At 31.1% G+C, this 17,014-nt stretch overlaps 1 protein-coding gene across 3 annotated transcripts in view; it reads left to right on the top strand.

Moving 5' to 3' along the window:
- Positions 1-17,014, top strand: part of LOC146529359 (alkaline phosphatase-like) — a 43,675-nt gene that overhangs the window by 6,963 nt on the left and 19,698 nt on the right. Inside the window, exon 1 of one of the 3 annotated variants that reach the window (XM_085201497.1) lies at positions 11,984-12,138. The exons of the other annotated variants lie outside the window; for them this stretch is intronic. The gene's annotated coding sequence lies outside the window, so the exon portion shown is untranslated. Of the gene's footprint in view, positions 1-11,983; positions 12,139-17,014 lie in introns of those variants that run through there. 3 annotated transcript variants of the gene reach the window in all.

Raw genomic sequence — 17,014 nt, forward strand, 5'->3', positions numbered from 1 at the left:
ATGGTTGCGTGGACCTACAGTTGTGAAATTTGGCACAAAGTGAGAATTTATGATACAAATAAAGGAAAAAATGTGAAAATTTATAAGCATGTCATTGAAAAAAATCATTATAAACCCTCAAACTTAAGTTTGTCTACTTTTATAAAAAAAATATAAATTCCTGAAATTAGTACGGAGGCCTCGGTGGGCAAGTCCCGAGCGAGCCCACATTAAAATTTCCTTTAGGTACATCAACTAAAAAAATCTCATTATTATCTAAATATGTAATTATCTAATTCAATAGCATTAACAGCATAATATATGCAGTTTAACAATACGTTAACAGCAAGATCGATGGTTGACGCGTGTCGTATGCACCGTTAAACAGATTGTGCTCGCTCACGGAAATCCGCGGGCTGACGCATGTCACCACACCCATGCGCCTAGTTAATAGCTCGTGTGGAATATCTATATAGCCATGAAATATAATAGTAATAAAATGTTATACCGAATAACATGAAATAAAGCTATAAAGCTTGCCGTTTGAGTTGACGTGTTAAGTTTGTTTTTTTTTATTTGTGTTGCATGTTCTTCAAATCAATGTCCATGTCATAATTTATATTTTTAAAAGTGTTTCCTTTCAATTTTAGGACAAAATAACTTAAACATTATGAAGAAATACATTATATTTTTTATGTCGTTTTCGTTTTATTGCAAAAGAGAAAAACGATTATAGTATTATAATAAATAAATAAAAAGATATAGAAAAATAAATACGAAGAGAAAATCCTGGTCAAATGTATCGCCCAAAAAATACAATTTATATTCCGAAGCTGTAACAAGTATTGAGAATGAGAAAAAGTTTCGCTTTTTTTATTTCACTTTCTCTTTCGATTCGTTTTGTCAAAATATACAAATCATGGACATTGCAAATAACATACAACTGCTTTACTTCCCTTTGCAAACATACTGCTGAAAATAGAATTCTTCCGCCCGTTACACGTTTCAGCTTAGCACTGACTCAAGGTCGGACAAAAAATACTGTAACTTCGTGAAATTTTCTGCCATTCTTATATCTATTCTATTATATTCTTGTACATGCTTAAATAAATTGCTATTCTTATAGTCAACGTAGTGCTTCTAAAATTCTCTTCTTTACGTCAATTACCTTTTGTACAATTGTAGAGTTTGTACGTACAGATAATAAATCTTCCTATTTTACATTCTATTTTAGACACATCGCGTGCAGGCTGACAAATCAACATCGCGTTTAGTCGCATTAATACTAATTAAATTTATTAAACACACTGTTCGTGGAACAATGGATTACATAAAATATACGCAATAATTTCACGCTATTTACACATTAAGTAATTATAGTTTTAGACGAAAAACAAAAATTAATTTAAGATGACCAAAATGGAAATAAACCAAATTTTAAATAATAATAAATGTTTTAATATGTGTCGGTTATTTTTTGGACTTTATTTCTTTTATGTAAAGTAAGTACAAATGATACAAAGATAGGATGTAATTTTTGAAAAACTAAACTCGTAGCTATTTGTATGAAATATTAACACAAACATATATATGATAACCTGTTTGATATGTCATCTATATAAGTACATTAATATATATAAATTTATTATACAAACATAAACTATATTTAGTTTATATATGTATACAATATACAAAAAGAGAATAACAAATATCATGAGAAAAACTAAGGTAATAACAGTAAGTGCAATAACATTCGCTACGTAGAGTTAAAAATTATTGCGATCCAAGTTAATACTACCGAAGGGAACTTGAGCACGTTTCGTTCGCACCGACGCGTCGCGACGGAAAAATATTCACACGAAATATATGAACCCAACAAATGTTATTTGTCCCTTAACAATAGGCTTACTTTACAAATAGAGCACAGTTGTAAATTGTGAAAAAATGTCGCTTTTTTTTTATGTCCCATGAGGTTAACTTTACTAAGCCTTTGTATATGATTTTTTTCTCCAATTTGCCAACGCCAAGCTGTCCAACGTTTTTCCCTTATAGCAAGCAGGTTATAACATAGATTGTGAGATACTTTTGCCTATCAAGTAGACAAAACGCGGCGTTAAGCTCCGTCTACCATTCTTCCGAGTTGGGATCAAAAACATCATCACCGCGTTTATGCTGCGCCACGTAGCCAAATTAGATTCCTTTGTCCTTCTTCTTTTTCTTCTTTCTTTTTCTGTAATTGTTCTGTCCATACGATGTTTGAATATGTGAACTGCTTGAATAATAGCTGTTATCTATATATATAAAAGGACTTGTCCTCACTGACTGAGGTAAGACGCACGCACAGCCGTAACCGCTGATGGTAGAAACTTGAAATTTAGACAGGTATTTACTTTTGTAATCTGTACATCCACTAAGAAGGGATTTTGAAAAATTTTAACTCTAAAGGGATGAAATAGGGGTTGCAAGTTTGTATGGAAAAATTTTTAAATCGGCACCGATTTTTATAAAATTTGAAATTCAGACTCTTAAAAATATTTAATTGAATACGTGTTTCATAGTTTATTAGAATTCATCCCTAAGGGTGCAAATAAGCACGCGAAGCTGCGCGCGTCCGCTAGTCCATATATAAAGACAAAATTAATACAGAAATTCCATGAATGGTATTTGAACGCGTAATTGAACGAGTATTTGAATAGACACGATCTAATTATGTCACACTGATGTCATCACATCGTTTATCATAACTTCATATTATTTTAACCTGTAGGGTTCATTTTGTTGTTTTTATGCTGCAATTTTTTTTTTATTTATATTAACAGCTAAAACTTAAGGAACCATTGTTAAAGTTCAAGTAATGGGTTTTTAATTATTTTAATTTTTAAGTGCATAAATATAGCAGTAGTGTAACAATGTCTGGAGTAGTTATGTAGTTTCGAATAGTTCTAATTTTAGTAGGCTTTCATTTTATACTCCAATATAATATAATAAAAAGTTATGATAACCTGTTTTTTCGTTGTTTTATAATACATTATTTCCTTTAAAAGATTTAATTGAGGCGTGAATCTATAAAAATGCTGGATATAATAAACAGAGTCTATGGATAAAATAAAAACCTTTAAATCTGTTGCGTCATCGTTTAATGGGATGGATAAAAGGTACAATCATCCGGAAATTAAAGGCAGGGCGATTAACGTGATAGACACGATAAGAAAAATATTTTTTGTACCATTTAATGATAATGGTATTAAAATCAAAAAATCATTTATATTAAGGAAATGGACTCGCCCACCAAGGTGGTAGGTCAACGGGAAGTACACTGTAGAACTCTTAGAGCTGACAAACTTAACTTTGCGGGCTTATTCACTCAATTTGTATGAAATGAACTACAAATGTGGATTTGTAATTATTTTATTCTATTAAATACCTATAAATTTTCACTTTTTGGATTTTTTCCAAACTTCATAACTATAGGTGTACGGCAAATACTCTATGGATTTTATTACGCGGCGAATTTTATACAAAATATTGCGAAATAGATACTTAATTGATTGCGTTAAATGAGATGCGTTGCGTTAGATGCTGCATATATACACTCGTAGGTAAGAGTTTTACACTGTAATTATATAAATAATGTAAAAAAATGTTCTTAATAAATAATTATTATAGAAATGAAAAATACAAAAGATTAGAAAATATTGAATAAATACTTTGAAGGCAAGTGTTTAATTTTCTTCAGTAACCATAGCCAGCTTGAATTGACCTAGATAAGACAATACGCAACGTGATGGCTTGACACGTCGTACAATATGGAAACCCTATTCATACGATTTGAATAGCTCTCATATTTGTACTACAAAATATTATGATAAATTCTGAATTTACATTATAGTAAAAAAAATATTACATACATTAATAATTAAATAATTATACCTTCTAAAGCTATCGTAGCGCAGCAGCACAGCTGAAAGTAAACGAACAGGTTGTGAGTTCGATTCCTTCGATTCATTGGCACATTACAACATTTTCACAATCCACCAACAATGACATATTTTACGTATTTAAAATTTAAAAGAATGTGGCCATTGTTTACATGCATTTGTTACATTTGTAAAAAATGTACTCGTATTAGCAAAACAGCAAAATATCGAAAAATTATCATTAGCCTCTAAAATTCAATATTTTTTTGCGAAATTTCTATGACAGCCTCCTTTTCCGGTATCACACAAAACACAAGTGAAGTTAGTGCGATACGCTATCAATCTTTGCAAATATCTAATGCGAGTACTCTTGGGGACCGCGCACACAGAAAAAAACGGACTTCTACGCAGAAAAGAACAACGAGAGGTTTTCGATTTACTTTACAAAAAAAAATAAAATAGTACTAGTATATATGCATAAAAAAAGTAAGGAAGTTATTTTAACTTTAAACTTTTTATAGTTAAACTAATTAGTACAGTTTTGTCACAATATAAAAATATGAGTTTTCCATTTATACTGTTGTTAGAAATAATCAAATAATGACCATAGAGGTTATATAACAACGACTCTAATTACTGGCTGGCACTTTTATGGGCTGTCAACGGCGACCGAAAGAAAAGGATCACTAACGTCACTCTACTCGATGGATTCTTTAGAACGAGATATTGTTATTAGACTGCTAGATAATTCCCTTTGGTTGTTTAATAATTATTTGAAGCCTTGTTTTAATTCATTACCTTTCCCACTTTATTTAATATTTTCAATAGTTTCTAACACTGTATACACTGGAACGTATCGTAAATAACGAAGCAATTTGAAACTTTACTAATATTTTGTTCGCTGAATAGCTGTTATTGTCAATGGTTAATAGCATATCATAATAATAATACGAGTTGTTATTTGTTATTTTAATTTGAGAATTATTTTCATTCATTAATTGAACTACATACAAAATTTAAATAAATCAGTTTCACGCTGTATCCCGCACACAGCAGGGTAGGCAGAGGGAACGTAGTGTTAAAACACTCCGTTCCCCACTTTCTGCCAATTTATGGAGGCATTACGTGTTGAGTGGCAGAACTCAACGCCGCGCAGTAACCTCGACACCAGAGCGAAGAAATGGAAATATAAACGTAAATAAATATTTCACTTCGCCGAGTGGGGATCGAACCCACAACCGTCGCGTTACAGTCACACCCTTGTGCCGCTGTGCCACAAACAAAATTACTTTCTAATTAAGGGCTATTATAGTAGCAAGTAACTTAAGCTTATATAAAATACTATGAAATGGCCCTCATTTTAGTGAGAAGGAAATAACAATGCGATGATAGGATCATGACATAAAGAAAATTAGATTTCTGTGCCTTTTTATATATCTCTATACTTTAACAAGTTTTTACGTAATTCTTTCACTCTCAAGATGAAGTATATAAAGACTTTTGTTCTATAAAGTTATGGTATTTTTCTTTAATTCACTTTTATTGATATTTGCCATTATATATAGTAGAGTATATTATGTATGTACCTGTTTATGTATTTGGATGTTTTTTTTAGAATAATGGCGAATTATCCTAATAAACTAAAAATACAGGCCGTCATTGTGCAGTGGAACAAGCAATTGTAAACGTGACGGTTGTAGGTTCGATTCCTACTCGGGGGCATGATTTATTATTTAGTAATATTTTCATTTCTTCGCTCTGGTACCAAGGCAAAGCGCACTTTTTGAGGTATTGGGTGTTCCCAATACCTCAAAATGGAATCATGGTGTCTAAACACTAGGTTCCCTCTGCTTACCCTGCTATGCGGGATACAGCGTGAAGTTTTAAAAAAACTAAAAACACAAAAAAATATGTATGTATGTATAATTCTATTTAAATTTTGTGTTTCACTGAGTACGTGTAGATCAATTTTAAGATATTATTAAGCATTCTTATTTTATCAAAGAATAGCTCTGTACCAATTTACATATTTTATTCGTTTAATTATAGTTATGTTAATTCCGCGTCCGCAGTGCGCGATTGTAATGCTATTTGAATTCACAGCGTGTATTTTATTTTTGTTCAAGAAGAAAAGAAATCACGCTTCTTTCTATACATAATAATGAATAAAATTATTTACATAGAAAATTTTATTCATGCTATAGATTTTTTCCATAATTATTTATTAATGATTGTTTTATTTTGATTTTATAATATAACCATTAAAACACATATTATAAAAATATTATTAAAAGAAAAAAAAAACGGAGAATACTATTTATTATACACATTATACTCGGAATTTGTAGCTGAAGTATTTCACTTAGCCAGAATATATTTAAGACATGTCCTTCTTTTTGTGATTGTGCAAGAAAATCTCTCAGGGAAAATCTCTCCCTGTATATATGTACGTGGACTGTATACAGTACGGTCGACGTGTTGTGGCCGCTCTGAAGTTAGGCTTTCTAAATTTTACGCACTGTTTTCGGGAAGAAAATAATCAAAAGGAAGAAGAAACTCATAATCAAATCTGCGGAGCCACCTGCAGCTTAGTCTAAGGGTGGCATGGAGTCGTCGATCGTACGGTCGATAATTTTATTACATCAGAGTAACTGGATGTTTGGTATTCATAAAGTAACTAACAAATTTCAATACAAATTGGCTTTGGAACAGATTTTCTACTTTCCACGAAGCGCTATAGCAACATTTTAATTTCGTCGATATTTGAAAGCTAGCAGTGGATTATGTGTAAAAAAATTTTTTGCATCTCACTTTTAGATTTCGACAAAAAATAAACATAACTTCTACAATGTAGGGCTAGTCAAACGCACGCTTGTGGCCCTGCATCATGATGGAGGGCCACAAGCGTGCGACTCTCGACAGGTTGAGGGTTCGATATTCACTCAAGGAAACGATCTCTCGGTCTGGTAACAATGCAAAGCGTGGCGTTGAGTTCCGCCACTCAACACGCAATATCTTCAGAATTCGACGGAAAGTGGGGAACGGAGTTTGTTAACATTAGGTTTCCTCTGCCTACCCTGCTATGAGCGGGATATATCCCGCTATAGCGTGAAGCTGATTTCATTTAATTTGATTTAATTCTATAATCATTTATGCGATAATTTTAACATCTTGGTATATTGCGAATTACGTCCACTACGGTTAGTCACTTGTTTCAAAATTTTTCTTAAGGCAGAAAATAGCGTTAAATCTAACATTTCTTGCTATAGCGACAAAATTACTTGGCTCAACTGTAAATAGTATGTTGTACCAATTTGTTTTCAGGCACAATTCGCCCTAGATTCATATGGAACTGTGCTGTCTCCATACTAGCACTACGGTTGGTAATGAGAAGAATAAAAAGTAACGAGCGTTACACAATCATGCGGCATTCCTTTGGAGCAATCCCATCACCACAAAACCTCTTACCTGAATAGCATTTGTAATTCTGTTTCATCACCTACATAATATCTTTAATGTAATTGTCATTGCTTTATTTGGCGATGAATTTGGTAGAATAAATAAGTCAAGACACTCTTTTCTTCTCTTATAGTCCCAATTTCAGAACTAAGTGGGGAAGCCCCACTAGAAGCAGAATTTAAAGCCCCTCTTTGCCTGTATGCCTGTGCAGCCGGTGTTAATCGATAAGACGTTATCAAGTCAATTCAATTTTTAGGACTTTTTATATGAAGCATAAAAAATGTTTATAATTCTAAATATATAATAATAGTAGTAATATGTAGTTTAAATTAAAACATAAACTAAATATAATAAATAAGGTAACATATATATATATATATATATATATATATATAATTAACAAATATATATATTATTAATTATTATATATTTTAATAAATATATAATTAGCATTGAATATTATTCCGTTGCGAGCCCGTCGGAATATCGGCTTTTACCCGACGGATATGGATCACTAGTTTTGCTCCTACATACATACATATGTTGTTTCTTTTTATGTTATATACGAATTTAGTAACGTTACGCTCACGTTACAAATTTCGTTAGTTTGATGGATGAACGGATTAGTGGGGCCTTCAGAGCCTTCTTTGTTCTTTTGGAAAGTATCTATCTTTTTTTTCTGATAGTTTTTACTATCAGAAAAAAAAGATAGATACTTTCATAAAATATCATTTATATTTAATATGCAAAATTTTGAAAATTTCTTTATTAATAGTTCTGTCAGTCAGTAAATATAGGTAAAATATTAAGATTTTTTTAATTGACCCAGCACATTTTCAATAATTAAGTTATTTTTTTTTGCTTTTCCTAAGACTTTCTATATTGTTTTTGACTCAATGCTAGATTGTGGTTATTGGTTTGCCTTTAAGAAAATTTAATTTAAAATTAATTGAACGAGTTCGTATAAAGAATAAATACTTTGAGAGACGTCTTATTGTTTGACTAAAACTGAACAATGGTCTAATTAAAACTAGATTTGATTTCTGCCAGCATGGCGTATTTGAAAATAAAAGATTAATTCTTGTTGTTTTCTCGTTATAGCTTTTCAATTAGTTGCCTTTTAAAGAGGCCGTCGCAGCAACACAGCATCTTCAGCCGGTGACGTGAAACGTGTCGATCACCGGTTTGATTCCTACTCGAACAAATAATTTATGTTAGGTGGTAGAACCCATTGTCACTCTATTTTATCCTTTTTAGTATTTACCACTTTATTTGGACATAAATTAAAAACATTGTCCCAAATTTAATTCAAAATTATAGCAGTCGAATATAATATATTATTTATTTATACGTATTGTATATTTATTTATACATATTGTAATTTATTTTCTGTACGATAGATCTATTAAAAAAATCATAAGATATGTATATGGTAATGGCTGAATATACATTTTTAAATTAGTAAAAATAAATTGTTGTTACCTTGCCGCTATTTTTTACTGTTATAGTAAAATTTGAGATTAAGCTTTACATTTTTATTGCTGAAATATTTAAGAAAGAAAACAATTTTTACAGTTTATAGATTTTACTTTTATATATTGCGCTAGTGTTTTAAAAAATGCTAATGTCCATAGCACCGTTTTTATGAAGGTCGTCATACAAATTCTCTAAAAATACTAAACTACAAAATATACTTAAAATAAATTAGTTTGGTGTATCAGATTAGTAGGTACCTACATTATTTCTCACATGTTCGATTTCTACTGTGCACTTAACACCTTATGAGCACATATATCTCTAAACGGGTTCCCCAGACTCGAGTAACGCCACTTAAAAGGTAATAATATTCAAATGAGTTTGCAAAAGTATTACCATAAGCTTGAAGGCGTTGTGTTACGTGTCACGCTTATTCTGGTAAATAATGTGTATCGCATTTAAAATCAAAATGTTTGTAATATTTTCATGGCTGTAAACATTACCTTTATTCGTTGCGAATATCTTATAGCGAATAAATTCCGTATGGAAATCGGTATCTACTTTATCCACTTGCAAAGTATTACAAAATATTAACATAAGATGCTAATGCACGCTACTGTCTCCACTTTACGTGAGGGTTCATTTATTATTAGTCTGTCGAGCTCTATACGTCTCTACGCTTTCCGTTTTTATTGGAGGAAATAACGCTATCATTTTACGTAAGTTATATTTTTACAATAAAATTGTTGTCGATAAAATACCTTTACGTTTTTTAATATTTCAATGAAAATATTTATTTTACTACTAAAATATGTATAAAAACGTAGATACCATGTGTTTTACACATTTTTCACTTAAAATTCAAAACTTTACGATTTCATGCTTTTATTAAATGCACTAATTAAGATAACTTCTTCCAAATAGTCCTACTATGCCTCACTTTTTAACTAATGAACGTTCATCTATATATATAAAAGGACTTGTCCTCACTGACTGAGGTAAGACGCGCGCACAGCCGTAACCGCTGGTGGTAGAAACGTTAAATTTGGACAAAAGTTTACTTTCGTAATCTGGACATCCACTAAGAAGGTGTTTTGAAAAATTTTAACCCTAAAGGGGTGAAATAGGGGTTCAAAGTTTGTATGGAAAAAAATTTAAATCGGCACCGATTTTTATAAAATTTGAAATTTATATTTTTAAAAGTATTTAATTGAACACGTGTTTCATCGTTTTCTAGAATTCTCTCCCTAAGGGTGCAAATAAGGGGTTGAAAGTTTGTATAGGTTTTTTTTAAATCGTCACCAATTTTGATAAAATTTGAAATTCAGACTCTTAAACGTATATAATTAAACACATGATTCATGGTTTTCTAGAATTCACCCCCTAAGGGTGCAAATAAGGGGTTGAAAGTTTGTATGGAAAAATCTTTAAATCGCCACCGATTTTTATAAAACTTGACTTTTACTTTAGGCTCTTAAAAATATTTCATTGTACACATGTTTCATGGGTTTTAGAATTCACCCTTAAATACGCAAGCGAAGCTGCGCGCGTCCGCTAGTATCTATATATATAAAAGGACTTGTCCTCACTGACTGAGGTAAGACGCACGCACAGCCTTAACCGCTGATGGTAGAGACGTGGAATTTGGACAGATTTTTACTTTCGTAATCTGGACATCCACTAAGAAGGGATTTTGAAAAATTTAAACCCTAAAGGGGTGAAGTAGGGGTTCAAAGTTTGTATGGAAAAAAAATTAAATCGGCACCGATTTTTATAAAATTTGAAATTTAGATTTTTAAAAGTATTTAATCGAACACGTGTTTCATCGTTTTCTAGAATTCACCCCCTAAGGGTGCAAATAAGGGGTTAAAAGTTTTTATGGAAAAATCTTTAAATCACCACCGATTTTTATAAAATTTGAAATTTAGACTCTTAAAAATATTTCATTGAACACATGTTTCATGGGTTATTAGAATTCACCCTTAAATACGCAAGCGAAGCTGCGCGCGTCCGCTAGTAATATATAAAATATGAGTATTATTTTTGCTTTATTCGTTTGCTATAATTCCAATTTTTATAATAATAGAACCCGAGCAAACGAATTAGCCCAAACAATATATTAAAGGTTATTTTAGGTACGTGGCTATTTAAAACAATACACAGAAATATACTTATAATAAAAATAAACTTCTTTTAAAAGATGCATAAATTGTAAGGATGAGTATTAAATCAATCGCACAGTAATCTACCTTTGATGCGATTCAGAATTATAATAAGGCTTTAATTAAAATAGGCATCGATTGATAGTCATGAAAGGTAGGCTCCTTACAAGATATATGATACAAGATATATTATACAAGTAGGTATACAAATTATTTCAAAGGCGGTAGGTAATATGTGAGTAAAAGGAGGAGGGAGCTAATATATGAGTATGTATGTCTGAAAGTAGATTGGAGGAAAAGCGGTTTTATAATCAAAGACCAGGGAAACCCTTTGCTCTCTGTGGACTATAAATTATAGTGTAGCCCATGAGGTAATGGCGACGTCCATTACGTTTAATTAAAGTCGTGGTGTCCCATTAAAACTGTGATTCGTTCAAAGATGTATGTATATTCTGTTACAAGGTTATTTTGGTTTAAATAGAAATATTAATTTATTTTTTTGACACTTTTTGTTTGTTTTGTGTATATATATATTTTTATGTTTAGCTATATGTGTAGTATGTCTGCTTTTTTATAGCATGTTAGCTAAGCTCATATTAAAATAAATATATTTAATACTAAATTATTTATACTCTGAAATATTTATTTAAATTTATATTTCATTACTTCGCCCTGGTGTCGAGACAAAGCGCGGCGTTAGGTTCCGCCACTCAACACGCATTGTCTCCAGAATTTGGAACGAAAATAGGGAACGGAGTGTCGATGTGAGAGTCCGACGTGAGTGTATGTTAAGACTAGATTCCCTCGGCCTCTCTATGGTGTGCGGGATACAGCGCGAAGCTAATAAAAAAAATTGAACACGTAAAGTAAAATCTATAAATTTTATCGCAATCTTTTTTCCCTTTTAGACTGTATAGTAGCTTTTGTTACAAGCTTTGACATAAATGGAGTGAAGCAATCGTATGCTGAAGTAGAAAATCCTTGATCTAATAATGTACTGCTCTCAGCTCAAGGAAAATCGCAAAACAAATACAGAGGCAATCTCCTAAGTTCCTCCATGTACCAGGGACCCAGTCAATGACGGAATCTTTTCCTTGTCATGTTCTGATTGAAATACTGTCATAGAGGCCCGCCTGATTGAAAAGGTTCGATATCAAACCACAAAATGACTTGCTTTATTCTTGCTTATTTCCCGTAGCTGTTTATAAGTTGTTGCCATGATATATTTTTAATTTGTTTCGGTATTATATTTATAACTATTCTCATACAGCTGTCCTGCTTTTTAACAAAATTTTATTAGCTTCGGTCGTATGTATGTTTGTAACGGAAACTTTGGACGTGATTTTAAACAGCTTTGAAACGTCATATTTATTTAAAATTTTGTATTCTTATGAAGGTCCGGTGACAATGTATTATAAAACACCGGTCAAGTGCGAATGTGACTCACCCATCGAGGGTTTCGTACCAATTTCCGAATTGTACGTCAACGGGAATTATAAGTTATAATAAATAATAGTTAAAAAACTAAAACACATGCTTTTGTAAAAGCCAACCAAAAAAAAAATAAATCATTTTGTGAAAAAAAAATACTAAAAAGTGAAAAGTAATTATAGTAGGAACCTATAAAGCTTTTTATATATTCTTAGAAGCATTTCACGTATTTTTCATAGACTCATATTCAAAACGAGAGGTATAAAATTGCTAAACTTGCCTAGATATAACGCTCAACTGAACACTTATAAGCGTTGTTCAGATATCAATAGGCTGTAACGTGCAGAAGTTCCATCAAACGTCTATGATACATTATCTCCAGTGACACCTCTTGAAAAGACATTATGTTTCGAAGTTGGGTCTTTAATGAAACACTGAAGCCTGTAATCAATAACTCTATTCTTATTAAAATAATCGTTTATTGGTGGAGATAAATATTTTTCAATATTAAATTGTACCTAGTGTATTTATTGCTTATTACATCGTTCATTAAATTTTAAGAAGGTTTAGAAGAGCTTGTGTAAGGAAGAAATTAAAAATAAAGAAAACTTAAACTATTTATCATGCGTAAACTCCCGAAGCCTATTCTATCCTATCCTTCTCCTCCTTCTCCTATCCTATATTCTCGTACCTAGTATAAAAACATATATTTTTAAATAAAAATAAAATTATTTTTTTATTTTATTTATTTATATTTTTGCTTTGTGGCAAGGTTAAATGTTTAAGATATTTACGATAAAAATATTATGACTAATTTCTAACTCGTCTTAGTATTTTTATTTAAACGGTTTGGAATTGAGGTTTCTTATTTGATACAATTATTTTCACTTTTCTTTTTCTTGCTTTAAATGAAATTAAAGAAAATATCAGCATATGCTCGATGGAAGTGTATTTATTTTATTTTTATATTTTTTTAATTAAGATATAAAGGAACGCATATAATTCAATTGGAGTTTTAATAAGTTGCTTTTATTAGTTTACTGTAAATTTATATGACTGTTGTTAATTTTGATGTACCATAAATGTATGCTGAAATCAAGATTGTATCTAAACCTTAGAGTAGTGTAATTAGCGAGATTAACTCGGTCTAAAGCGAAGCAATAAACCTCGGCTCTGAACTCGTTACTCCATATTGTGGGAGCAGTGGGAAATATTTGTAATGTCCTACTTTGATACGTAATATTTCTTTTTTAATATATTTCTAAAAATATGTTTTAAAGCTTAATCTAAAAATAGTATACTAAATATATTTTTGTTTTTTTTTTAAGTGCGCTTAAATATAAGCATATTTCATTCATAACTAAATTACTTATATATCAAATATCTAAATATTTTTTTGTAATATATATGGTATATATATAAGAACATTGTGAGTACATGACATGCCAGAGTGACAAAATGAAAATCATTAGAGATCGAGCGACAATCGAAACAAACAACCGTTGTATTTACAGAAGTATTTTTTTTTATTAAATTCATCTTTTAATTTTTACATTACGTATATTAAAACTAGTCAGTTCCTATCAAGTGTTTTTAGGTAAAAAAGCGACACAATCTAGATAGTTTTTGTTGTTGGTTGCGTCGTTAACATTTTATGCATACTCATGGAGGCTCATACTATAAAAGATCTGGGTCATGTTACTGGATTGTGAGATTTAATGTCTTATTTACCCGAATTTGTATGAAATGGAAATAAAACATTTTTTTTATTTACTTATCTTGTTTTTTAATATGCTGCTTAACGTCCTGATCAGCATGGCTAATATTTTTGTTAACCTGTCATTCAAAGGCATGTAAAAATGATTTCAAGAAATAATGATTTTTAAACGATTTCCGAAATTATCAAATTTAAAAACATAATAATAGCTTCCTCAAATCTACAAAAATGAAATAACATATTCTGATTAATAATGTATTAGTTTTTAATTAGAATTGTATTTAAATGGACATTTGGAAATTCGGAAACCCAGTTTAATTGAAATTGTTTCCCACAATCATTATCTAAATTGCAAACATGATGCCAAGCGTAACGCACCTGGGTGAACCTCGCATTTGTCATCTATTATTAGTTGGTAGTTTTGTAGTCGTCCCATCAAAACATAAATGTGAAATGAGAGCCAAGTTAAATATTAAGTAATGCACCGTTCTCGAATTCACTGACAAAAGAATAACAGATCTATATTGGTACTGAGTTCTCTGAATACCCTGAAAAGCAATGTAAATATCTTTTTCATTGTCTATACGGTCTTCACCCTTATATTTGCTAAATAATTTTAAACGAAACGGGCCTTGATTTGTTCTATAAATAAGTAATCGCCATTACCACATTCCTTTATGGCAGGATCGTGTCCACAATTGTAAAAGCCTTTTTATTTGCGGTATCATTAAGTACGATATACGTACAATGTGCGCTCGACGCGGATTTATGGAGGTTTGTGCTTATTGCCATCGTGATAAATGAAGAAGATCCGTATGTTAGACTAATGTCCAGTTAGGTAGGTACTATCTTAATTATTTTTATGGAAAATCTATGGGAAGCTAATTTTATTCAGGGAAAGAAAATTAAATACATTTTGCACATATTGCATTATACTCGTAGGTAGGATTTGAATTTGGGTTTTTTATTTTATATGAACTGTCTATTACGCAACGCCAATTTGAAGAATATAATTTTGCAAAAAGTTAAAAAATATTATTCACCAAAGTCATTTTTTGCGTTCAGTCACGAACATTCCAACCACCTTACATTGTAGGCAGCTCCTGTAAGGTTTATAGCTATATAGTAAAATAATTGACTACAAAACATGCTAGAAATTTCGGTGGAAAGTGGATAACAGAGTGTCTTAACACCAGGTTCTCTCTGCAAACTCTGCTGTATGCAGGATACAGCGTAATGCTGGAAGAAAAAGTTTTAATAGTATTTCGATCTATTTTACCAACAATTAGCTAAATAAATATGAACCGAATGAAACTTCTATAAATATGAACCGAACTATAAGTTGCGATAGTTTATAATATGTTTACTTATGAAAGTCATTAATAGTTCGTTTCGAAGCTGCAAATATTAAATGTGATAAATTTAATAGGGTTCTACATGTTATATATATGCTATAATAAACATTAAATGTTAGTGCATGTTTCGTTTCTCTTGACTTTTAAGCTCATAATTAATGCTACTAAGACTCCATTTATTAATAATCAATCTACGTCTTATTTTTTTCGATAAACAAGGAATTTTTTTATTTCCTTCTAGACATATATTGGAAATTAGTACAGCATGTTGCTTTTGTATTAAAATCAATGAAATTAATGACTTTTTGTTATGACTTTATGTAAAAACGCAATATGAAAGGAGCTTTGTATAGTTCATAACTATTGAAGCAGAAAAAGAATCACTTTTACACCGGCTATAAAGTGAAAGAATTCGACATGAACAATCAGTCTGGAACTTTTACAAATTAAATTGTTCAAAGGATACTTCCACAAGTGCCTCATAACTGAGCATGTAAAATATGTATATATTACTTTTACAATGCCTCAAATTGCTCCGAGTATTTTAGTTACATTATAAAATTAGTAAAGGAAGAGACTATCAAATTTTAACTTCAATTTTAAAAGAAAAGAAGAAAAAAAATTTATTCATAAATGACTGGAGTTTTCGCTTTACTGGCGACTTTTTACACTCTTTGTCATCAATAAGCTCCCAAACGGTTTGACCGATTGAGATGAAAAGTTGCAAACATATAGATATGACCACGTAGATAGTTTTAGGCGAAAAAAAAATCTAAAAATTCAATAATTCATTTCTCGTTTCGCTCAACATGTGAACACTACCGAGATCTTGCGAGCGCAGCAAGTCAAAATTGAGGTCCGGTTCGCACTCCTAGTTATGTTATATACTCGTATGTATAAAAGTACTAAAAGTAGACAGCGGCATCTACTAGATCCAGAAAAAAGGACATTTCTTTTTTTAACATAAAAAAGTGTTAACATTAAAAAAACGTCAACAGCCGTCAACTTGTTCTTTTATTATAAATGAATATAAAAATTGCAAAAGTAATCAGGATTATTAGTCCAGCACCTGCTCTACAATCGATCTTTGTAGCGAAAAAATAAATTATCGTTATATTTTCCTCATATATAAAACTGAATGCTGAAGCATTTTTGTATGAATATATCTTTGTTAAATCATCCTACGATTTATCCGTACTGTTACCCTTACAAAATTTATTCATCCAAATACCCTCTTTGTACTGACCAAATTAACAATTGTGAAGTGGTTGTTATTACGAGGGTCTTGCCCTCTATTGTTTTATTCATCACAGTGACTAGCCGTTGAGCCGTTCTTACTTGAATGTTTTTCAATTGTGGACTTTGTGGTTTATTCTTGTAATTAATTATACAATATCCTGAGGTCGTCTTGGCGCAGTGGCTCTAGAGTGCGACGGTAAATGCGACGCTTGTAGGTTTCAATTCCACTCGGGGGAATGAAATATTTAATATTTTCATTTCCTCGCTCTAGTAACGAGG

The sequence above is a fragment of the Heliconius melpomene genome, chromosome 18, assembly GCF_056956725.1.
Source record: "Heliconius melpomene rosina isolate 202511_hmr_F chromosome 18, ASM5695672v1, whole genome shotgun sequence".
In the NCBI taxonomy this organism is placed as follows: Eukaryota; Metazoa; Arthropoda; class Insecta; order Lepidoptera; family Nymphalidae; genus Heliconius; species Heliconius melpomene.